The sequence below is a fragment of the Bubalus kerabau genome, chromosome 20, assembly GCF_029407905.1.
Source record: "Bubalus kerabau isolate K-KA32 ecotype Philippines breed swamp buffalo chromosome 20, PCC_UOA_SB_1v2, whole genome shotgun sequence".
In the NCBI taxonomy this organism is placed as follows: domain Eukaryota; kingdom Metazoa; phylum Chordata; class Mammalia; order Artiodactyla; family Bovidae; genus Bubalus; species Bubalus kerabau.
The window spans coordinates 53,918,878-53,942,595 of NC_073643.1; the positions used below are offsets into that span (position 1 = coordinate 53,918,878).

The 23,718-nt window shown below is 40.2% G+C and overlaps 1 protein-coding gene and 1 non-coding gene across 4 annotated transcripts in view; both read left to right on the forward strand.

Moving 5' to 3' along the window:
• Positions 1-23,718, forward strand: part of SCAP (SREBF chaperone) — a 98,289-nt gene that overhangs the window by 17,491 nt on the left and 57,080 nt on the right. The window lies entirely within an intron of this gene.
• On the forward strand, positions 19,791-19,893 carry LOC129635649 (U6 spliceosomal RNA). The gene has a single exon (XR_008706407.1). It is a non-coding gene; the product is annotated as a U6 spliceosomal RNA (small nuclear RNA).

Consider the following 23,718-nt stretch of genomic DNA (forward strand, 5'->3'; position numbering starts at 1 on the left):
CCCTCTGGTAACCATTAGTTGTTTTCTACATCTGTAGCTCTCTGTTTTGTAGATAAGTTCATTTGTACTCTTTTATTAGATTCCACATATAAGCAATATTGTATGATTGTCTGACTTCACTCATTAGAACAATCTATAAATCCATCCCTGTTGCTGCAAACGGCATTATTTCATTATTTTGAACTGAACTAACTGAACTGATTATTCAGATTATTATTATTGTATATATATACTACATCTTCTAAAACCATTCATCTGTCAATGAGCATTTTTAGGTTGCTTCCATGTCCTGGCTGTTGTAAATAGTGCTGCAGTGAACACTGGGATGCATGTATCTTTTCAAATGGTTTTTTCTTTGTATATATGCCTGGGAGTGGGGTTGCTGGATCACATGGTAGCTCTGCTTTTATTTTTTTAAAGACCCTCCATACTGTTTTCCATAGTGCTGTCCACTTTACATTCCCACCAACAGTAGGAAAGTTCCCTTTTCTGTGCACCTGCTCCAGCATTTATTGTTTGTAGACTTTTTGATTATGGCCATTCTGACCCATCTGAGGTGATACCTCATTATAGTTTTGAATTGCATTTCTCTAATAATTAGTGATGTTGAGCATCTTTTCATGTGCTTTTTAGCCATTTGTATGTCATCTTTGGAAAAATGTCTATGTAGATCTTCTGCCCGCTTAAAAACATTATTTGTTTTTGGCTCTGCTTGTTGTTGGTTGCGGTGCAGGCTTTCCTCTGGTTGCGGCTGGTGGGGCTGCTCTCTAGTTGTGGTGCATGGGCGTCTCTGCAGGGGCTTCTCTTGGTGCAGAGAATGGCTTCTAGGGTGTGCAGGTTTCAGTAGTGCAACTTGTGGCTCAGTAGCGCTGTCTCCTGGGCTCTAGAGCACGGGCCCACTGCTCTGAGGCACGTGGGGTTCTCCCGCACTGGCACGTGGGCTCTTCACCACTGAACCACAGGGAGGCCCCATCTTCTGCCCACCTTTTGACTGGGTTGTTTTTTGATATTGCACTTCATGAGCTGTTAATATATTTTAGAGGTTGATCCCTTCTTGGTTCCTTCACTTGAAACTATTCTCCCATTCTGAGGGTTGTCCTTTTGTTTATGGTTTCCTTTGCTGTGCAAAAGCCTTTTAGTTTAGGTTCCGTTTGTTTATATTTGTTTTTATTTATTTTCTTTACCCTAGGAGGTGGATCAAAAAAGATCTTGCTGCAATTTATGTCAAACAGTGTTCTGCCTATACTTTCCTCTAAGAGTCTTATAATATCCAGCCTTACAAACAGGTTTTTAATCCATTTTGAGTTTATTTTTTGTGTAAAGTGTTAGGGAGTGTTCCAGTTTCATTCATTTACATGTAGCTGTCCAGTTTTCCCAGCACTCCTTACTGAAGAAATGGTAGTTTGGTTTTTAAATTTTGGGGGAATTTCCATTGTGTTTTCCATAATGGCTGTACCAATTTACAGTTCCACCAGCAGTGTACAAGAAACTCCTTTCTCCACATCCTTGTCTTCTTTATTGAAACCATCCTAATAGTGTGAGATGATGTCTTATTGTGGTTTTGATTTGTATATCTCTGATTAATGATGTTGAGCATCTATTCATGTACCATTTGTGTACATTAATTCTTTGGAAAAATGTCTGTTCTGGTCCTTTACCCATTTCTTAATCAAGTTATTTTGTTTTTTGTTTTGCTGTTGAGTGGTATGTGTTTGGATATTAATCCCTTATCAAATATATGGTTTGCAAATGTTTTCTCCCAGTCCATACATTGTCTATTCATTTTATTGATTGTTTCCTTTCTGTGTAGAGCCTTGTACTTTAATGTAGTATTGTTTTGGCCAAAAAGAAGTTTGTTCTGGTTTTTTCATGATACAGAAAAACCCAAATGAACTTTATGCCAACCTAATACTTTTTTTCTTTACTTTTTTTTTTTTTGGCCTGTGCATTGCCAGGACCAGTGTCAAGGAGCATATTCTCTATGTAACCTTCTAGGATTTTTATCATTTCAGATTTTACACTTAAGTCTTTGACCTGTTTAAGTTAACTTTTGTAAGTGGTGCAAGGGGTCACCACTGACATAGGGATCCAGTTTTGTTCTTTTGTATGTGGATATCCTGTTTTCCAAACACCATTTATTGAAGAGACTGTCCATTCTCCATTGTGTATTCTTGGTTCCTTGTCAAAGATTAGTTGACCCTACATATATGGTTTATAGCAGAACTTAACCGCTGTGTTCCACTGGTCTGTGTTTCTGTTTTTATGCTAGTACCATACTGTCAGATTATTATAGCATATGATGCCTATAACTTTACTGCTCTTTCTCAAGATTGCTTTGGCTCTTTGGGATCTTTTATGGTTCCACACAAATTATAGGATTATTTTCTTGTTTCTGTGAAAAACACCAATGGAATTTTGATGGAGGTTGCATTGAATCTAGATTGCTTGGGTAGTATGGACATTTTAACAATATTTTTCCAATTCATGAACTTGGAATTTTTTTCTATTTATTTCTATCTTCCTCAATTCCTTTCATCAGTGTCTTATGGTTTTCAGTGTGCAGGTCTTTTATCTTCTTGGTTACATTTGTTCTTAAGTCTTTTATTCTTTTTGATCATACTGTAAATGGGATTGTTTTCTGGTTTCTTTTTCTGACAATTTGATGTTAATATTTATTGGGTTGGCCAAAAAGTTCCTTTGGATTTTTCTGTAAGGCGTTACGGAAAAGCTGGAAACCTTTTGGCCAACCCAGTAGAAATGCAGGTGACTGTTGTGTATTGATGTTATATCCTGCCACCATACTGAATTTATCAGTATGAATAGTTTTTTTTGGTGGAGTTTAGGACATATGATCATGTCATCTGCAAGCAGAGACAGTTTTATTTCTTCCTTTACAATTTGAGTATTAAAATTCTATTTTCTTGCCTAATTGATTTGACTAGGATTTCCAGTCCCATGTTAAATAGAAGCAGCAATAGTGGGGACCCATGGGACTTCCCAGGGCTTTCCTGATAGCTCGGTAAAGAATCTGCCTGCAATGCAGGAGACTCCGGTTCAATTCCTGGGTTGGGAAGATCCGCTGGAGAAGGGATGGGCTACCCACTTGTGTATTCTTGGGTTTCCCTTGTAGCTCAGCTCATAAAGAATCCGCCTGCAATGAGGGAGACCTGGGTTCGATCCCTGAGTTGGGAAGATCACCTGGAGAAGGGAAAGGCTACCCTTTCCAGTATTCTGGCCTGGGGAATTCCAAGGACTGTATAGTCCATGGGGTGGCAAAGAGTCAGACATGACTGCACAACTTTCACTTTGATGGGAATTCCCTGGTGGTCCAGTGGTTAGAACTCCATGCTCTTAATGATGAGGGCTTGAGTTTAATCCCTGGTCAGAGAACTGAAATCCCACAAGCCACATGGCACGGCCAGAAAAAAAAAAAGTAATGGACACCCTTGTTTTGCTCCAGCTCTTAGAGGAAAAACGTTTGGCTTTTCACCATTGATGATGATGTTAACTGTGGGCTTGTCATATATGGCCTTTACTATGTTGAGGTACATTCCTTTGTTCCCAGTATGTTGAGAGTTTTTTCTTATCATGAAAGGATGCTGAGTTTTGTTACGCTTTTTCTGTATTTGTTGATAATCATAGGATTTTTGTTCTGTGACTGTGTAGTATCACCTTTATTGATTTGCAAGTTGAGCCATCTTTACATTCCAGAGTAAATCCTCTTGGTCATGGTGTGTGATCTTTTTTAAATAATTAACTAACTTATGGCTGTGCTGGGCCTTTGTTGCTGTGCTCAGTCTTTTTCTAGTTGCAGTGAGCAGGGGCTACTCTTCGTTGGAGTGCGCAGGCTTCTCATCGCAGGGGCTTCTCTTATTACGGAGCACAGGCTGTGTAGGTGTTCAGTAGTTCTAGCACTTGGGCTTAGTAGTTCCAGCACATGGGCTCAGTAGTTGTGGCTCAGCTGCTTCGTGACATGTGGGATCTTCCTAGACCAGAGATCAAACCCATGTCCCCAGCATTGGCAAGCGGATTCTTAACCACTGGCCCACCAGGGAAATTCTCTATCAGGAAAGTGTGTGATCTTTTCAGTGTGCTGCTGAATTTAGTTTACTAAGATTTTGTTGAGTTTTGACTCTCTTTTTGTCAGGGATATTGTCCTATAATTTTCTTTTCTCACAGTGTCCCCTATCTGGTTTTGGTATCGGGGTAATGCTGGCCTCTTAAAATGAGTATGGAAAAGTTCCTTCCTCTTCAGTTTTTTTGGAATAATTTGAGACAGATTGGCATTAACTCCTCTTTAAATGTTTGGTAGAATTCACTAGTAAAGCCATCTAGTCTTGGGCTTTTGTTTGTTGGGAGATTTTTGATTTCTCATTCAGTCTCTTCTGGCTTTCCTGATGGCTTAGATGGTAAAGAATCTACCTGCAATGCAGGAGACCTGGTTTTGATCCCTGGATTTGGGAAGATCCCCTGGAGAAGGGAATGGCTGCCCACTCCAATATTCTTCCCACCCCTCCCCCCCAAATGTCATAAATTTTTTAGGCAAAAAATCATAAGTTTTTAAATATATATAAAATGCATATTATTTATGTATACAAAAGCTTTTCTGCTATGCTTGATAAAGGCTTGAGAAAGAACATCAAAAACAAAAGAAATGATGGAAAATTTGTAAAATATAAACTAAATGAAATGGGAGCCCTGAATAGAAGAGGTGAAACAAACTAGATAAAAGTAAAAGATCATCGTATAGTCCAGTTGTTCTTAAACATGGCTGCTCATTAGAAAGGTATCTGGAGCTTTGGAGAGGGAAAAAAGCAGTGTCTGGGCATTTTTTTTTTTTTTTAATTCCAAGATAATTCTGATATGCATTGGGTTTTAAAAAGTGATTACAACTTTTTCTATTGAATGGTAGTTTTAGTGATATAGAATTCTATTATTTTTCTGTTGACCAATCATGATACAGTGGTATTATGTGAGTAATAGTTACATAATCACAATAGTAAAAGATTTTTATCAGTTTTCACAGTCAATAGCCAGACAAAAAATAAAAGGTAATTGCAGTTGCAGGTTTTTGTTCTAGCTGCTGTGGGATTGTGACTCTTCTTGCTCCTTCTGTCTGCCTTCTGATGGAGGAGGCTAAAGGGCTTGAGTAACCTTCCAGATGGGAGGGACTGGCTGTGGGGAAAAACTGGGTTTTGCCCTGGTGAGCTAATCCAGTTATCTGCTGATGGGTGGGGTTGTACTCTCGCTGTTAGTTGTTTGGCCTGAGGTGACCCAACTCTGGGATCTGCAGGCTCTATGATAGGGTTAATGGTGACCTCCAAGAGGGCTTACTCCAAGGGGAATCTTCCAGGACTGTTATTGCCAGTGCCCCCATCCCTGTGGGGAGCCCCTGCTGACCCGCACCTCCACAGGAGACCCTCCAACACTAGCAGGTGGTTTTGATCAGTCACCTGTAGGGTCACTGCTCCTTTGTTCTGGGTCTCGGTACGTGCATGATTTTGTTTATACCCTCCAAGACTGGAGTCTCTGTTTCCCTCAGCCCTGTGGAAGTCCTATAATCGAATCCCGCTGGCCTTCAAGATCAGATTCCCTGGGGACTCCCAGTTCCCTTTGTTGGATCCGCAGTCTGGGAAGCCTGATGTGGGGTTCAGAACCTTCATAACTGTGGAGAACTTCTTTGATTTATTGTTCTCCAGTTTGTGGGTCGCCCACAAACTGGCAGTTACGGAATTTGATTTTATCATGATTGCAACCCTCCTACCATCTCACTGTGGCTTTTTCTTTGTCTTTGGATGTTGGATATCAGGATGATGGATCCTGCCAGTTGATAGTTGTTCAACGGCTAGTTGAGATTTTGGTGCTCTGGCAGAAGATGAGTGCATGCCCTTCTACTCTGTCATCTTGAACCGGAAGCTGGAACTACCCAACTGCAGTATTTGTGCCGGAGAATTCTGTGGACAGAGGAGCCTGGTGGACTACAGTCCACGAAGTCACAAAGAGTTGGACACAACTGAGTGACTAAAACTTTCAGTCTTTTCACTAGTAATCAGCCTGTTCAGATTTTCTATTCTTATTAGTCTATTCTTATTTAGTCTTATTGGTCGTATATTTCTAAGATTCTATTCATTACTTTTTGGTTGTCAGTTTTATTGGCATCTAATTTTTCATAGAAGTCTCTCAGTTCACTTCAGTTCAGTCGCTCAGTCGTGTCCGACTCGTTGCGACCCTGTGAATCGCAGCACGCCAGGCCTCCCTGTCCATCACCAACTCCTGGAGTTCACCCAGACTCACGTCCATCGAGTCAGTGATGCCATCCAGCCATCTCATCCTCTGTTGTCCCCTTCTTGTCCTGCCCTCAATCCCTCCCAGCATCAGTCTTTTCCAATGAGTCAACTCTTCGCATGAGGTGGCCAAAGTACTGGAGTCTCTATGATCCTCTATATTTCTGTGATATCATCTGCTTTCATTTCTGATTGAATCGTCTCTTTTGGTGAGTCTAGATAAAGGTGTGTCAGTTTTGTCTTTTCAAAAAAACGAGCTTTTGGTTTCATTCATCTTTTCTGTTGTCTTTTTAGACTGTTTCCGCTCTGATCTTTGTTATTTCCTTCCTTCTAAGTAGAAGGCTTAGTTTATTCTTTTTCTGGTTCTTGAGGTGTAAAGTTAGGTTGTCTATTTGAGATAGTTCTTTTTTCTAAGCATAGACCTTTATTATTATAAACTTTCCTCCTAAAACTGCTTTTGCTGCATTCCATAAGTTTTGGTATGTTGTGTTTCCATTTTTGTATCATGATGTTTAAAATTTTTAAAATTGTCTTTTGATTTCTTCTCTAATCCATTGGTTCTTCAAGAGTTTGTTGCTTAGTCTCCACATTTGTGAATTTTCCATTTTCCTTCCTGTTACTGATTCCTGGTTTCACACTATTGTGGTCAGAAAGATGCTTCCTTGTTTAAGTATTGCTGTCTTGGCCGTGTCAGGCCTTAGCTGCTTCTGCAGGGCCTCGCGTTGCAGCGCCAGCCTCTGCCTCGTGGTGGTGCAGGCTCTGGTCGCAGTGCACGGGCTCAGTTGCTCCTTGGCATGTGGGGTCTGAGTTCCCTGATCAGGGATCAAACCTGCATCGCCTGTATTGCAAGGCGAATTCTTTACTGGACCACCAGGGAAGTCTGTCCTTCATTCTTAATACATTTTCTAAGACTTGTTTTCTGGCCTAACTCAGGATCTATCCTGAAGAATGTTCCGTGTGCGCTTGAGAAGAATGTGTGTTCTGGTGCTGTTTGCATGAAGTATTTTGTGCCATGTATGTCTGATGGGTCCATTTGTTCTGGAGTTTAGTTCAAATTCAAATGCTTCCTTATTGATTTTCTGTTTGGACAGTCTCTGTTTTGTTGACAGTGGGGTATAGAGGTCCCCTACTGTTACTGTATTGTCTTTTTCTCCCGTCAGATCTGTTAGTATTTGTTTAACATATTTAGGTGCTCTGATAATGGGTGCGTGTGTATTTACAAGTGTTACATCCTCTGATGATTTGACCTTGTTTTCATTATATAGTGACCTTTTTTGTCTCTTGTCCAGCTTTAAAAAGTGTTTTTGTTCGTTTTGTTTTCATTTATCTTTGGCTGCGCTGGGTCTCCGTTGCTGCACATGCTTTTCTCTGGTTGTGGTGAGTGGGGGCTGTGCTCTTGTCGTGGCGCATGGTCTTCTCCCTGCGGTGGTTCTTTTGTTGCAGAGCACGGGCCCTGGAGCTCACTCTTGGTAGTTGTGGCTCATGGGCTTAGTTGCTGTGTAACATGTGGGATCTTCCTGGGTCAGGGATTCAACCCATGTCTCCTGCCTTACCAGGCAGATTCTTTACCAGTGAGCCTCCCGTGAAGCCCTCTTGTTAAGTTTTTGTCTGGTGTAAGTATAGCCATTTCTGCTTTCATTTGGTTTTCATTTGCATGAAATATCTTTTTCCATCCCTTCACTTTGAGTCTTTTTGTGTCCTTAAAGCTAAATTGAGTCTCTTTGAATAGATATAAATATATTTATAGGTAGATAGATAGATATAAACATATAAAATGTCATCTGGTTACCTGTGCTAATAAAGTTTCTCCTTGATGATGAAAAAAAAAAAGCTAAATTGAGTCTCTTGTGGGAAGCATATAGTTGGGTCTATTTTTTTTTTTAATCCATTCAGCTACTGTATGCCTTTTGAATAGATGGCTGATTTAAAGAATTAAAATTTAAAGTAATTATTGATAGGTAAGGATTTACTAGGTCTTTTCGTTAGCTCAGCTGGTTGTATCTTATTATGTTCTGACTGTTTTGTAGTTCCTTTGTTCCTTTCTTCCTCTTGATATCATTTTTTTTAATTGATAATTTTCCTTAGTGGTATAGTTTTTTTAAAGTATTTTTAGTGCCTTATTTGAGGTAAAATTGTCATGCAGTAAACTGCACAATATTTAAAGTACAATTTGATGAATTTAACATATATATATACACATACACATCCTGAAACTATCACGGCAATCAAGATAATATACATATCTATTACCTCCAAAAAATAAAACAGACCCATCTAATCAGCCTCCAGTGTAAAGTGAAGAGTTGTATTTTAACAATTTTGTTTGTTTGTTTTTATTAATTGGAGAGTAATTTCTTTACAGTGTTGTGTTGGTTTCTGCCATAAAACAATGTGAATCAGCCATAAGTATACATAGGCTCCCTCTGTCTTGAGCTTCCCTCCCAGCCCCCATCCCACCCCTCTAGGTTGCCACAGAGCACTGCTGAGCTCCCCGTGGTATCAGCAATGTCCCACTAGCTCCTGTCTACACGTGGTAATGTGCATGTGTCAGTGCTGCTCTCTCAGTTTGGCCCCCCTCCTTCCGCCTCTGTGTCCACAATCTGTTCTCTCTGCGTCTATTGCTGCCCTGCTAATAGGTTCATCAGCACCATTTTTCCAGACTCTGTGTATATGCATTGTTATACAATATTTGTTTTTCTCTTTCTGACTTACTTCACTCTTTATAACAGGGTCTAGATTCATCCACCTCACTGAAACTGACTCAGATTTATTCCTTTTTGTTTATTTTGTTCCTTTTTACAGCTGAGTAATATTCCATTGTATATATGTATCACAACTTCCTTATCCATTCATTTTTCAGTGGACATCTAGGTTGCTTCTGTGTTCTGGCTGTTGTAAATAGTGCTGCACTGAGCATTGGTGTACATATGTCTTTTTCAGTTATGGTTTTCTCAGGATATATGCCTAGGAGTGGGGTTACTGGGTCCTATGGTAGTTTTATTTTTATTCTTTTTTCTTAAATAAATCTCCACACTGTTCTCCCTAGTGGCTATGTCCGTTTACATTCGTACCAACTGTCCAAGAGCGCTCCCTTTTCTCTGCATCCTTTCCTGCATTTATTGTTTATAGATTTTTTGATAATGGCCATTCTTACTGCTGCTGCTGCTGCTAAGTCACTTCAGTTGTGTCCGACTCTGTGTGACTCCATAGACCTCAGCCCACCAGGCTCTTCTGCCCCTGGGATTCTCCAGGCAAGAACACTGGAGTGGGTTGCCATTTCCTTCTCCAATGCATGAAAGTGAAAAAATGAAAGTGAAGTCACTCAGTCGTGTCTGACTCTTAGCGACCCCATGGACTGCTGCCCACCAGGCTCCTCCGTCTGTGGGATTTTCCAGGCAAGAGCACTGGAGTGGGTGCCATCGCCTTCTCTGAGGCCATTCTTACTAGTGTGAGGTGATACCTCATTGTAGTTTTGATTTGCATTTCTCTAATAATGAGTGGTGTTGAACATTTTTTCATGTGTTTGATGGCCTTCTGTATGTCTTCTTTGGAGAAATGTCTGTTTAGGTCTTCTGCCCATGTTTTAATTGGGTTTGTTTTTCAGATATTGAGCTGCCTGAACTGCTTGTATATTTTGGAGAATCCTTAGTGGCATGTTTTGATCTTGATCTTTTATCTGTCTGTTCTAGTTTTCTGTTTTGTGATTTTTGTGAGGGTTATAAAAAACACCTTACAGTAATAAGAATCAATTTTAAGCTAATAACTTAACTTTGATAGCATATAAAAATTCCGTGCTTTTCTCTCTTCTTCCACTTTATGTTTTTGATAGCACACTTTTTACATCTTTTTATATTGTAAAATTATTGTAGCTATAGTGACTTTTAATACTTCTGTGCCTTATCCTTTATACTAGAGTTAAGAGATAACATACCAGCATAATACAGTACTAAAGTCATCCTCAGTATGTGGGAGATTGGTTCCATGACACCCCCCATCCCTTGTGTATACCCAGAATCCATGGATGCCTAAGTCCCTTGGATAAAATGGAGTAGTGCTTACATATAACCTGTAAGTCATTTGTAGATTACTTATAATACCTAATGTAGTGTAAATATCATGTACGTAGTTGTAAATGCTGTGTACATTGTAGCTGGAGTAGTGCATATTCAAGGTTTACTTTTTGGAACTTTCTGAGACTTTTTTTCCTCAGATATTTTCAGTCAGTTTCTTTCAGTCTGTGAATGTGGAGTTCTTGAATAGGGAGGGCCAACTGTATTTTGAATTTGACTGTGTACTTGCCTTTACCAGTGTGTTTTATATTTCCTTATGTTTTCCTGTTAGTAATGTCCTCTCATTTCAGCTGGAAGAAGTCCTTTTAGCATTTCTTGTAAGGCAGATGTAGTGATGATGAACGCTCTACACATTTGTCTGACTGGGAAAATCTTTTTTTTTTTTTAATTTATATATTTCTTTTTTGCTGCACTGGACTCTTTGCTATGAGCAAGCCCCCTGGTTGTGGCCAGTGGGGTGCGGCACTAGCTGTGCTGGGGTCTCGTGGCTGTGGCTTCTCTTGTTGCAGAGCCTGGGCTCTAGGGCACATGGCTCCAGTAGTTGTGGCCGCGGGCTTAGTCGCCCTGTGGATGTGGGATCTTAGATTCTGGACGAAGGATCAAACCCATGTCCCCTGCATTGGCAGGTGGATTTTTAACCACAGGACTACCAAGAAGTTTCCTGTGTGGGAGAATCTTTATCTCGCCTTCATTTCTGAAGGGTAGGTTTGCCAGGTAAAGTATTCTTGGTTGGCAGATTTTTTTGCTTTGTTTTGTTTTATTGAAATATGGTTGGTTTACAGTGTGGTGTTAGTTGCAGGTGTACAGCAAAATGATTCAATGTTTTTTATGTATCTGTTCTTTTTAATTGTTTTCCCATTTAGGTTGTTTCATAATATTGAGCAGAGTTCCCTTTGCTATACAGTAGATCCTTGTTGGTTATCCTTTTTCAGTATAACAGTGTGTACATGTCAGTCCCAAGCTCCCTAACTGTCCCTCCCACAGCCTGTCCTCTCTAGTAGCCATAAGTTTGTTCTCTGAGCCTGTGAGTCTATTTCTGTTTTGTAAATATGTTCACTTGTATAATTTTTCAAAGATTCTGCATATAAATGATATCATACCATATTTCTCTTGCTCTGACTTACTTCACTTAATATGACAATCTCTAGGTCCATCCTTGTTGCTGCAAATGGCATTATTTCATCCTTTTTAATGGCTGAGTGATATTCCATTGTAAATATGTACCATATCTTCTTTATCCATTCTTCTTTTGATGAACATTTAGGTTGCTTCCATGTCTTGGCTATTGTAAACAGTACTGAAAAGAACATGGGGAGTGCATGTATCTTTTCAGACCAGGTTTTCCCTGGATACATGCCCAGGAGTGGGATTGCAGGATCTTACAGTAGTTCTATTTGTAGTTTCTTTAGGAATCTCCATACTTCTTTTTTCCATAGTGGCTGCTTCATTTTGTATTCCCACCAACAGTGTAGGAGGGTTCCCTTCTCTCCACCCCATCTCCAGCATTTATTGTTTGTGGATTTTGATGATAGCCATTTTGACTGGTGTGAAGTGATATCCATTTTAGTTTTGATTTGCATTTCTGTAATAATTAGCAATGTTGAACATCTCTTCATGTGCCTCTTGGCCCTCTGTAAGTCTTCTCTGGAGAAATGTTTGTTTAGGTCTTCTGCTTATTTTTTGATTGGGTTGTTTCTTTTGATGATACTAAGCCACATGAGCTGTTTGTAAATTTTGGATACTAATCCCTTGTTGGTCACATTACTGGCAAATATTTTCTCCCATTATGTGAGTTGTTTTTAATTTTGTTTATGGTTTCCTTTGCTGTGCAAAATTTGAGCCTAATTAGGTCTCATTTGTTTATATTTGTTTTTATTTCCATTCCTCTGGGAGACAGATCAAAAAGATATTGCTGAGATTTCTGTTGTGAGTGTTCTGCCTGTGTTTTTCTCTGAGTTTTATAATTTTCAGTGTCACATTTAGATCTTTTATCCATTTTGAATTTTTTGTGTGTGTATAGTGTTAATGTTTTAATTTTATCTTTTTGCATGTGAGTTGTCCAGTTTTCCAAGCACTGTTTGGACTGTCTCTCCTCCGTTGTATAGTCTTGCCTCCTTTGTTTAGATTAACTGGCCATGGGTACATGGGTTTATTTCTGGGCTTTCTGTCCTCTTCCTTTGATCCGTCTTTGTTTTTGTGCCCATACCATATTGTTTGGATAATATAACTTTGTAGTGTGGTCTGAAGAAAGGGGGCCTTTTCCTCCAGCTCCATTTTTCTTTGTCAAGATTGCTTTGGCTATTTGGGATATTTTGTGTCTCCACACAAATTTTAAGATATTTTGTTTTAGTTCTATTAACAGTGCCATTGGTAATTTGATAGGGATTGCACTGAATCTACAGATTGCCTTTGGTAGTATGTCATTTTAACAGTATTGATTATTCCAGTCCAAGAACATGATGTATCTTTCCATCTGTTTGTGTCATCTCTAGTTTCTTTCATCAGTGTCATAATTTTCAGAGCACAGGTCTTTTGTCTCCTTATTCCTAGGTACAATATTTTATTCTTTTTGATATGATGGTAAATGGAGTTGTTTCTTGAACTTCTCTTTCTGATCTTTCATTGTTAGTGTATAGAAATTCAACAGATTTCTATGTTTTAATTTTGTAACCTGTAACTTTACCAAATTCATTAATGAGCTTTAGTAGTGCTGTTAGAGTTTCCTGTGTATAGTATTATGTCATCTGAAATAGTGACATTTTAACTGGTTCTTTCCCTTTTCCTATTTGGATACCTTTTATTTCTTTTGTCTTTTCTGATTGCCATGGCTAGGACTTCCAAAAACTCTGTTGAATAAAAGTGACGAGAGTGGGTATTCTTGTCTTGTTCCTGATCTTAGAGGAAATGCTTTCAGCGCTTCACCATTTAGTATGATGTTAGCTGTAGATTTGTCATAAGTGGACTTTATTATGTTGAGGTAGGTTCCCTCTGTGCCCATTTTCTGGGGAGTTTTTATTGTAAATGGATGTTGTATTTTGTCAAAAGTTTTCTTTACATCTATTGAGATGATCATATAGTTTTTAGTCTTCAATTTGTTGATGTGGTGTATCACACTGATTTATGGATATTGAAAAACCCTTGCATCCCTGGGAAAAATTCCACTTGATCATGATGTATGATCTTTTTAATGTATTGTTGGATTTGGACTGCTAGAATTTTGTTGGGGATTTCTGTGTCTGTTCTTTAGTGATCTTGGCCTGTTATTCTGTGTGTGTGTGGTATGTTTGTCTGGTTTTGGTATCAGGGTGATGGTTGGCCTCACAGAATGAGTTTGGGGAGATTTCCTTCCTCTGCAGTTTTTTGCAACAGTTTCAGAAAGATAAGTGTTAGCTCTTCTCTAAATGTTTGACAGAATTCGCCTGTGCAGCCATCTGGTTCTGGACTTTTGTTTGTTGAGAGTTTTGGTTTTTTTTTTTAAGGTAGACACGTTTCTTTTTCTTTCTCTCTGTCTTTTTTTTTTAACAGTAATTTTTTAAAAAACGGTAGCCATTATTCTTTTTTCTGACTGCACTGGGTCTTTGTTGCTGCACGTGGGGTTTCTCTAGTTGTAGAGAGCGAGGGCTCCTTTCTAGTTGTGGTGAGTGGGCTTCTCGTTGTGTTACATTGTGGTGGCTTCTCTTGTTGCAGAGCGCAGGCTCTCAGGCGTGCGGGCTCAGTAGCTGTGGAGCACAGGCTTAGTTGCCCCACAGCATGTGGAATCTTCCTGGACCAGGGATGGAACCTGTGTCCCCTGCATTGACGGGCGAATTCTTAACCACTGGACCACCAGGGAAGTCCTGTTGGGAGTGTTTTAATCACAGTTTTAATTTCAGTACTTGTGATTGGTCTGTTCATATTTTCTGTTTCTTCCTGTTTCAGTCTTAGGAAATTATACCTAAGAATTTCTCCATTTCTTCCAAGTTGTCCTTTTCATTGGTGTACGGTTGCTATAATAGTCTATTTTTAAAATATATATATTATGAAAGTATAGTTGCCTTACAATGTTTTAGGTACACAGCAAAGTGATTCAGTTACATATATATTCATATATTATTTTTCAGATTATTTTCTATTATAGGTTATTAAAGATATTAACTATAGTTCCCAGTGCTATATGGTGAACTTTTGTTTATTGTTGCATATCTATTTTTTTAAATTAGAAATCTAGCATTCTATTCATACTGGGTCAAACAAGTGGAATCAAAATGTCATAAATTTTTTAATTAGACAAAAATTCATTAGTTTTCTAAAATACATATTATACATGCTATATATATATGTGTGTACATACTACGCTTGATAAAGGCTTGAGAAAGAACTTAAAAAAAGAGAAGGGATGGAGAAATTAGAAAACATAAAGGAAATGGAAGCCCTGAATATGAAATAGAAAAAGTGGAACAAACTAGATAAAAGTGAAAGATCGTCATATAGTCCAGTTGTTTTGAAGCATGGCTGCTCATTAGAAACATTTCTGGAGCTTTGGAGGAAAGAAGCAATACCTGGACATTTATATTTTTCAAAAATGTAATTGTCTCTTATGATTCTTTGTATTTCTGTGCTGTCAGTTGTAACTTCCTTTTCATTTCTGATTTTGATTTGAGTCATTTCCCTTTTTTCTTGAAGAGTCTGTCTAAAGGTTTATCAGTTTTGTTATCTTTTCAAAGAATCAGCTTTTAGTTTCATTGACCTTTCGTATTGTTTTCTTCATCTATATCTTTATTTTATTAATTTTTATTGGAGTATCGTTGCTTTATGTCATTTATTTCTGCTCTGACCTTTATGATTTCTTTCCTTCTACTAACTTTAGGTTTTGTTCTTTCTCTGTTTGCTTTTGGTGTAAGTTTAGATTGTTTATTTAAGATTATTTTTTCCTGAAATACGGTTGTGTTGCTATGAAATGCTCTCTTGGATTTGCTCTGGTTGTACCCTGTAGGTTTGGGATCACGTGCTTTTGTTCTCATTCATCACTAGGTGTCTTTTGAATCCTCTTTGAGCTCTTCTGTGCCCACTGCTTGTGTAGCAGCGTGTTGTCTTCTATGTGTTTGTGTTTTTTATAGTTTTTTTTTCCTTGTAGTGTATTTCTAATCTCATAGCGTTGTGGTTGGAAAAGATGCTTGATATAATTTCAACTTTCTTAAATTTACCAAGACCTGCTTTGTGATCCTGTTTTTGTTTTGTTAATAAGATGGTTTGTATTATTTTTTAGATTTCACATTTAAGTGGTATAATATAATACTTGTCTTTGTCTTCACTTGGTGTGATGTACTCTAGGTCCGTCCATGTTGCTGCAAATGGCAGTATTTCTTTTTTTAATGGCTGAGAAATATTCCATTGAATGCATGTGTGTGGGTATGTGTGTATCACATAAAGAACACATATTCTTCATGCATTCATCTTTTGAGGGGTACTTATCTGTTGTACATAGTACTGCTGAGAACATTAGGGTGCATCTGTCTTTTCAAATTAGAGTTTTCAGCTTTTCTGGATATAAGTTGGCAGATTTCTTTCCTTTTTTTTTTGCAGCGTTTTGAATAATTCATTTCATTCTCTCTTGGCCTGCAATATGTGAGGAATCCACTGGTAGCCTTATGGGAGTTTCCTTGTATGTGAGCAATTTTTTTCTCTAGTTGCTTTTAAAATTCTCTTTGTCTTTGATTTTAGGTGATTTCATTATGGTGTGTCTCGAGATCTTTTGGGGGACCTATAAAAACTTGGATGTCTAAATCTCTTCACAGATTGGGAAGATCTCAGCTATTATTTCTTTAAATAAGTTTTCTGCCCCTTTCTCCCTCTCTCTTCCTTTGGGGATTCCAACAATGCTTAGGTTGTTTCTCTTCATACCCCATAATTTGTGAAGGCTTTCTTCACTTTTTCATATTTTCTCTTCATTCACCTTAACCTGGATAATTTCAAATTACCTGTCATTGACTTAATGGATTTTTTTTCTTCTGCTTGATTAGGTCTGTTATTAATACTTCCTAGTGCATTTTCATGGAGAAGGCAATGGCACCCCACTCCAGTACTCTTGCCTGGAAAATCCCATGGACGGAGGGGCCTGGTGGGCTGCAGTCCATGGGGTCGCTAGGAGTTGGACACAACTGAGTGACTTCACTTTCACTTTTCACTTTCATGCATTGGAGAAGGAAATGGCAACCCATTCCAGTGTTCTTGCCTGGAGAATCCCAGGGACGGGGGAGCCTGGTGGGCTGCCGTCTATGGGGTCGCACAGAGTCGGCCACGACTGAAGCGACTTAGCAGCAGCAGCAGTGCATTTTCATTTCATTCATTTTAGTTTTCAGCACCATGATTTGTGTTTGGTTCTTTTTATGATTTATGTCTCTCTGTTAAATTTTTCCTTTTGTTCATGTGACTTCCCTGGTGGCTCAGATGGTAAAGAACTCACCTGCAATACAATAGACCTGGGTTCTGTCCCTGGGTCAGGAGGATCCCCTGGAGAAGAAAATGGCAACCCACTCTAGTATTCTTGCCTGGGAAATCCCACAGACAGAGGAGCCTGGCGGGCTACAGTCCCTGGGGTCGCAAAGAGTCGGACACAACTGAGTGACCAACACTTTTGTTTGTGTATTATTTTTCTGACTTCATTGAATTGTCTGTTTTCTTGAAGCTCATTAAGGATATCTTTAAAACAAATATTTTGAATTTTCTGTTGGGTACATTGCAGATCTCCATTTCTTTGGGGTCAGTAATTGAAGAATTACTGTGTTCCTTTGGTGTCATGTTTCATGGAGTTTTCGTATTCCGTGAAGTCTCATATTGCTGTCTTTGCACTTGAAGCCATCATCTCTTCCGGGCTTCAGGAGAGATACAACTCCTATCAGACCTGCTAGGGATTTCTCAGTAAATGAAAATGTCATTAGCAGTTACTCCAAATGCTTTTTTAATGGTTATTAAGTTTTAGAATCAACCTGTAGAAAACATATGGAAGATTTTGTAAGAGTTGAGAAAGTGAATATTACATATCTTGATGATCTATGAAGATAATAAGCATTAAAATAACTAAAATTGGAACTGCCTTCCAGTACTTTTGATAGAAGTCCATGTATACCACTTCTGTAATTGAAAAGTAATCGCCATTGCAACTCATAAAAGGTCACTTGGGGGTGATACTCTCATTCTTGATCGAGTGATATTTAGATCAGATGGCTGTGTTTACTTTCATGGAGCTATGTGCTTATAATCTGTGTGCTTTTCTGTAATATTTTATGCTAAACTTTAAAAGTTTACTTAATGTTGACTCAATAGTCATTATAAAAAGGTTACAAGTACAGAGAGTTGACTTAAATTGCCTCTGCATGTAAGAATATCACATGGAGAAAAACAACCACTGTTACCAACATTTCTTTCCATTCTCTTGTTGTGCCTTTTTTTGACCACGTGGCGTGTGGAACTTCCCCAAGCCAGGGATAGAACCCATGACCCTGCATTGGAAGTGCAGAGTCTTCTGACCACTGGACCACCAGGGAAGTCCTGTTGTGCATCTTTTGCCTATATCCTTTACTTAATTTTTTTTCTGATTGGAAAAGTACATGTTCTCTTTAGAAAAGTTACTAAACACAGAAAGGCCATGCTTCTCACAATGGAATAATGATATGATTGACAAAATGATGCCAAGGACCATAGTATGGAAAGTTTCATTAATGGCAAAGAACCCGGAAATTTAAGATGTTTATGTTAAAAGTGTAAGGGCTCTGGGATTTTCCTGGCAGTTCAGTGGTTAACACTCCATGCTACCCATGGAGGGTGCACGGGTTCGATCCCTGGTTGGGAATTAAGTCTGCATGGCATGGCCTTAAAACAAGTGAAAATGTAAGAGTCCTGATTTTCCTCAGCATGTAGTAAGCACACAGTACCCTGTGCCTCTGGCTGCATGTGTGCTAAGGAGCTTCACTGTGTCCGAAACTGTGTGACCCTATGGACTGTAGCCAGTCAAGCTCCTCTGTCTGTGAGATTCTCCAAGCAAGAATACTGGAGTGGGTTGCTGTGCCCTCCTGTAGGGGATCTTCCCAGCCCAGGGATCAAACCCAGGTCTCCCGCATTATAGACGGATTCTTTACCATCTGAGCCACCAGGGAAGCCCAAAAAACTAGAGTGGGTAGCCGCCTGTCCCTTCTCCAAGCAAACTTCCTGACCCAGGAATTGAACCAGGGTCTCCTGTGTTGCAGGCAAATTCTTTACCTGCTGAGCTACCAGGGGAGCCCGTTCTCTATGTATCTCTTACATCGTCCTGCATTGGCAGGCAGGTTCTTTACCACTAGCGTCACCTGGGAAGTCCTGGCTGATTACAATTAAATGACTAGGGCCGATGGCATGGACCAGCGATTGGAAAGGAAACTGATTTTGTTTTTTCTCTCCATAGAGTATCTTCTAGCATGGACTCAAAAGTAACCCAGAACCTGGAACTGGACACTAGGTTTAGACAGAAGTCCAAGAGAAGCCTGTCTTTCTAGTCTGAGGAGTGAGAAAGGGAGATTAGAGGATAGGGATGCAGGAAGAAAATCTTGTGTCTTGTTTATTTGTTTTTCTCCCCTCCATTTTCTCCTGCTCTTGTTCCCCATGAAATTTTGTGGTGGTGAAGGCAATAATGACATTGGCAGCCAACAGGGAGAGGAATCCTTTTATTTACAGGGATTATGGTCTCAAGAGCATGGAGAAATTTGCGGATTTTGTTCTCAATTCTTACTACTTGACCTGGGAAGCAATCACAGTTGTGGGAGGTGCTCAGCAGTAGAAAGAAATGAAATTCTTTCCTTTCTTGCCAGTAGACCCGCAAAAGGTCCTCTGGGAGCTGGAATGTCTTGGAAAGGTTGTAAAGAGGAACGTGAAAGTCGCTCAGTCATGTCCGACTCTTTGTGACCCCATGGACTGGAGTGGGTAGCCTTTCCCTTTTCCAGGGGATCTTCTCAACCCAGGAATCAAACCCAGGTCTCCCTCATTGCAGGCAGATTCTTTACCAGCTGAGCCACAAGGGAAGTCCAAGAATACTGGAGTGGGTAACGTATCCCTTCTCCAGCGGATCTTCCGGACCCAGGAAGCGAACCGGGGTCTTCTGCATTGCAGGCAATTCTTTACCAGCTGAGCTGTCAGGGAAGCCCTGGAAAGAGGAAGGAACTCAACAAAGTGAACCCGTAACACTGTGTATGAACTCCTGGGTTCTCCTAAATATTATCTGTGCATTTGATCCTAAACAGCACACCAGAGGCTAGACTGCTGCCCAAGTCATGTGCCGGAATCGGCACAGTATGCTTGAGACAAGTCAGAATGATACCACAGGGGCTTTGAAATGATCTGATGTTGGAACCACAGCCCAGGGAGAGTGGAAAGGAATTTGTGGATTGGACCTAATCAGGGAGATTACTGCTAAAACAAAAATGTGCACTTGCTTCAGCAGCACATATACTGAAATTGGAACAATACAGAGAAGATTAGCATGGCCCCTGTGCAAGGATGACACGCAAGTTCCTGAAGTGTTTCCTATTTTTTTTCCTTAAAAAACTAGGAATAGAACTACCATATGACCCGACAGTCCCACTCCTGGGCGTATACCCTGAGAAATCCATAATTGAAAGAGACGCATGAAGCCCAGTGATTGCTGCAGCACTGCTGACAATAGCTAGGAAGCACCTGTGTCCACCGACAGATGAGTGAAGAAGGACGCTGTGGTGCTTGTGTGCAATGGAATGTTACTCAGCCATAAAAAAGAACACATTTGAGTCAGTCTTAATCAAGTGGATGCACCTGAAACCTGTTATACATAGTGAGATGGGTCAGAGAGAGAAGGACAAATACCATATATCAATGCATATGTATGGAATCTAGGAAGATGGTACTGATGAACCTATTTGCAGGGCAGCAGTGGATACACAGACATAGAGAACAGGCTTTCGTGGACCCAGTGGGGGAAGGAGAGGGTGGGACGAATTGAGAGAGCAGGATGGAAGCATATACATTGCAATATGTAAAATAGTTAGCTAGTGGAAATTTGCTGTATGAGGTAGGGAGCTCAAATCAGGGACTCCGTAACAACCTGGAGGGGTGGGTTGGGGTGGGAGGTGGGAGGAGGTTCAAGAGGGAGGGGGCGTATGTATACCTCCGGCTGATTCATATTGATAATGGCAGAAACCAACACAATATTGTAAAGCAAATATCGTCCAATTAAAAACTAAAAAGAAAAAAGCCCACCATTTTCTATTGGACTTGAACAAGATCCAGGATAACGTAGCATAGTATCCAAACATTCAAAATTACTCAGGAAAATCTTACCATCTCCTAAGGGGCAAAGATAGTCAGCAGATGGCCATCATGACATAACAAAGATGTTGGAATCACAAAGGATTTAAACTATAATTATTAGTTAAAACCTGGCTGTAATACTTGAGGGTGCACATTCTTTTTTTTTTTTAAGTTTGTTTCTGTTTGGCCGTGCTGTGTCTTTGTTGCCGCGTGGGCTTTTCTCTAGTTGTGGCGGGGGAGGCTGCTCGCTGGTTGCGGTGCACAGGATTCTCGCGGCCGTGGCTTGCCTTGCAGAGAGCACAGGGTCTGTAGCGCGCGGTTGCAGGGTTGCGGCTCCCACGCTCCAGAGCACAGACTCCACAGTTGCGGCACATGGGCTTAGTTGCTCCGCAGCTTTGGGGATCTTACTGGACCAGGGGTCGAACCTGTGTCTCCTGCATTGGCAGGCAGATTCTTTACCCCTGGACTACCACGTTATTCCTCGAGGGTGAACATTTCTGAAACAAATGGAAAGATAGACACTTAAATTGGAAGTTTTATAAGTGAAACTATATTTAAAATTCATTGAGTGGACTCAGTGACAGAATAGAGATATATTAAGAAGTCAGTTAACCTGAAAGTAGAAGGGCAAAACGTATGTATTTGAACAACAGATTTTTAAAATAAACTGAAGAAAAATGAAGGGATCTTCAGGGCCCATGGGAAAATAACAAAACGTTTATCTTTCATGTTATCGAAGTCTCAGAAGGAGTGGAGATGGAGTGCAGTAAAAGTGTGTGTGGACATTATAGGAAGAAAGAAAGATGTTTCTTATGCAGTTGACATGATATTCTACTTAGAAAATCCCAAGGAATGTACAAAAAAGACTGGAGCTAATTATTGAGTTCAGCACAAATGCAGGATACAAGAGCAACATATTGAAATCAGTTATTTCTTTGTATGAGCGATTAACACGGGGAAACTGAAATTGAAAACAGAACCAGTCAAAAAAAATTGGGTGTAAATCTAACAAAACATGTATAGCACTTGTATGCTAAAAACAGTAATGATTAAAGTAATACAGTAATGATTAAAGAGGGAGTTCATGTGAATGGTTAAGACTCTGCTTCCATTGCAGGGGACATGAGTTCAGTCTCTGGTCAGGGAACTAAGATCCCATAAGCTGCAGTGCTGCCAAGGGGAAAAAATCAAAGATTAAATAGAGATATTTCGTTCATAGGTTGGAAGACTAAACATAGCAGCAATATCATTTCTTCTCAAAATTGATAATGCAAGTTTATTGTAATTCCTATCAAAATTCTAGCAAGATTTTTTTTAGACATAGACAAGATTACTCTAATATCTATATGGAAAGGCAAAGAAACTAGGAAAGGTAAAACAATTTTGAAGAAGAATAGAATGAGAGGACTCTCTCTACCCATTTCAAGACTTTAGAGCTACAGTCATCAAGACCACGTGGTGCTGGGGGAGGGACAGACGCACAGATCAGTGCAACAGTTTAGAAAACCTAGAAATAGACTCACACAAGTACAGCCAGTTGCTTTTTGACTGAATGTTTGTGTGCCCCGCAGGTTCTTATGTTGAAACCCTCAGTGTGATTATATCAGGAAGTCGTAGCCTTTGGGGGGATAATTACGTCATGAGGGTGGAGTCCTCATGAATGGGAATCAGCCCCATAAATGAGGCTGCAGAGAGCTCTCACTGCCTTTTGTGCCAGGTGAAGGCGGTGAGCAGATGGCCACCAGTGAACCAGGAGATGGGCCCTCAGCAGCAGCTGAGCCCGCCAGTGCCTCGGCCTGGACTCCTAGACTCCGGAAGTGTGAAGAGTAAATATTTATTGTTTAAGCCACCCAGTGTATGCTATTTTTGCTGTAACAGCCCAGAGGGCTAAGACAGGTGCCAAAGCAATTCAGTGGAGGAAAGATAGTCTTTTTAACATTCAGTGTTGCAACAATTGGTTATCCACAGGGAAAAACAAAATGCAAACCTAACCTCACATCTTACACAAAAAAGTGACTCAAATGTTTCATAGATTTAAGGTGGGCTCAGACAGTAAACAGAGAAGGTAATGTCACCCCACTCTAGTACTCTTGCCTGGAAAATCCCATGGAGAGCCTGCAGTCCATGGGGTCACTAAGAGTCGGACACAACTGAGTGACTTCACTTTCACTTTTCACTTTCATGCATTGGAGAAGGAAATGGCAACCTGCTCCAGTGTTCTTGCCTGGAGAATCCCAGGGATGGTGGAGCCTCATGGGCTGCCGTCTATGGGGTCGCACAGAGTCGGACACGACTGAAGCGACTTAGCAGCAGCAGCAGCAGCAGACAGTAAAGGATAGCCTGCAATGCAGGAGACCCAGGTTTGATCCCTGGTTCCAGAAGATCCCCTGGAGAAGGAAACGGCTGAAGAATTCCATGGGCAGAGACGCCTGGTGGGCTACAGTCCATGGGGTCGCAGAGAGTCAAACACCGCTGAGCCACTAATATACAACAATTAAAAATTTTAGGAGAAAACATCAGAGAAAGATTTTAGAAGTAAAGCTTGGTGAAGAATTCTTTTTTAAAAATTTATTTTTTATCTATTGTAGCATTTTAATTTTTTTTGGCTGTGCTGGGTCTTCATTGCTTTGGATGGACTTTCTCTAGTTGCAATGAGCAGGGGCTACTCTTTGCATGAGCTTCTCATCGCTTCTCATTGTGGTGGCTTCTCTGGTTGCAGAGCACAGACTCTCTAGAGTGAAGGCTTCAGTAGTTGGGGTGTGCAGGCTCTAGGGTGCATGGGCTTCAATAGTTGTGGCATGTGGGCTCAGTAACTTCGGCTTGCAAGCTCCAGAGCACTGTCTCAGTGGTTGTGGCCCACCGACTTAGTTGCTTCTCAGCATGTGGGATCTTTCCAGACCAGGGATCGAACCTGTGTCGCCTGCTTTGAAAGGTGGATTCCTATCCACTGCACCACCAAGGAAGTCTGGTGAAGAATTCTTATACATGGCACCTAAAGCATGATCCATAAAGGGGGAAAAAAATAGGATAAATTAGACTTGATCAAAAATTAAAAGCTAAATATCCTTTCGCCA